The sequence below is a fragment of the Centruroides sculpturatus genome, unplaced genomic scaffold, assembly GCF_000671375.1.
Source record: "Centruroides sculpturatus isolate CEXI.00-Female unplaced genomic scaffold, Cexi_2.0 scaffold510, whole genome shotgun sequence".
NCBI lineage: Eukaryota > Metazoa > Arthropoda > Arachnida > Scorpiones > Buthidae > Centruroides > Centruroides sculpturatus.
In genome coordinates this window covers 392,409-394,461 of record NW_019384743.1, presented here as the reverse complement: position 1 = coordinate 394,461, position 2,053 = coordinate 392,409, and positions in this window count along the sequence as shown.

Here is a 2,053-nt window from a genome sequence, read left to right as displayed (position 1 = left end):
TATTATTAAATCTTTACTTTTGAAAATTACAGTGATTATTCATCATCATGATATGACTTTCATCGATGCAAGCTGACATCATTATATATATATATATATATAGAGAGAGAGAGAGAGATTCTAATAAAACTAAATTTTACCTGTGGTTTATACGTATAAAATCTAGTCATTTACAAAAGAATGAGCTTAAGATTATATATAACATTAACATATATTATCAATGAGTTAAGGACACACAACTATAAAATTTCGCATAATCCAAATTCGAAGAAAAATAGATCGAAATAATCTACTATTAGCATTCATTCGTTTGCTTTTTAAATTACAGTATGTAGCATAATGTACAGTACTTTACTTGGACTATGAAATTATACGAGATTGTAGATGTAAACATTTTAATTATAATATTAACAAATATAATTTCGTTCATTACGCTCTTTAAAATCACACAAATGACCATTTTGTTTAAAATTTATTAAATAATAATCACTGAGGAAAAAATATTTATTAATTTTTCTTTCATTATTTATGATTATCATTCAAAACTCGTTCTTATTTTAAAATATTTTAATAACAGATAACACATTTAGCAACAAATAACTGTTACTGTATTAAAATTGAAATTAATTATTTTGCTTTAAAATTTCCTTTCCTATTCTTTTATAGTCTAAAAGGAAAACTAATTTAAAACCATGAAATCAGGATATATTCACTTTCAGAAATATAATATACGGATATTTACCCTTTTATTTTTAATTAAAATGTATGCTTGACATTTCTTGATTATGACTCATATATATTTTCGTTATATTTAATCTTCATTTATGAAAATGACAAAATATACATTAAAATATAACAATTTCAATTAATTTAAATACTAACCTGCCATTTAGCTGGACGAAAATTACAAAAATATATAAAAAAATTTATAATGTATTAAATATGAATGAGTATTAAACAGTTATATATTCTATTATTTTATTACATAAATCTAGGAAGATGCACGAAAAGAAAGAGAGTAATTCATTAATTAAAAAACATTTTTCTATTAATATATCTATGTATAAGTTACTACTACATTACAATTTACCTATGTTATGACTATTTTATTATAGGAAAATTCTCTGATGATTCATTGCAATAGCTAAAGTTCAGGTTTGAAATTAAAGAACAAGGAAAATTTCCCTATTTAGATTTATTTTCAAAGCAATATCTTGGAAATATGATACTTCAATACATCTTAAAAGCTAAAAATGCTTTTAATATTAAAATTTTCTTACGTTATCCTCTTTTATTCCGTTCGTAGTTGAGAATAATATATAACATATGTTTTGTATAAAACCTTCAATATGTTTTCAATTTAAAATCATAAAGCTTGGATCCGCATTCGATTAAAATGCATTCTTTATTAATAACTATAAGCATAAAACAGAAGTATCTTTTTACTATTGAAAATGCTGAATGAAGGAATATATTACAGTTTGTCACGAAAAGAAAGCCCTTGTCACTAAAGTCATTAAATACGGATAAAAAAGTTGCACAATTTATTTTTCCTTTAATAACAAATCTGATATAGTAGTAGGAAATTTCCTTGAACTAGTAAAGAAACTAAATTTATTCAAAACTAATTGACAATTACAAAAATAATTTTTTTTCTTTAATTTAGTAAAAAATATCCCTAATGATTACTAAATACTAACTTTTATAATATATATAATTTTTTAAATTAATATATATTATTTAGAAAAATATATTTTAAAAACTGATTGCTGCTAACGTAATCTATGCCATTACCATTACAAAACGCAACTTTTAAACTTGTAAAAATACAATTTATAAATGCAACATAAGTGAGAAAGCATTCCGTTTTAAATAAATCAAATAAGAATATATTTTTAATTTTATATGTTTTTTTTTTGTATACAATTAATGTACATGAAAACAAAAGAAAGGGGAATTCCAGTTTCTCAATAATGCCACCTAAATTGTCTAACTGAAACAGGAATGACAGCCTCGGGGGAGGAGTAACGAGTGGCTATCTGTAACCCATACA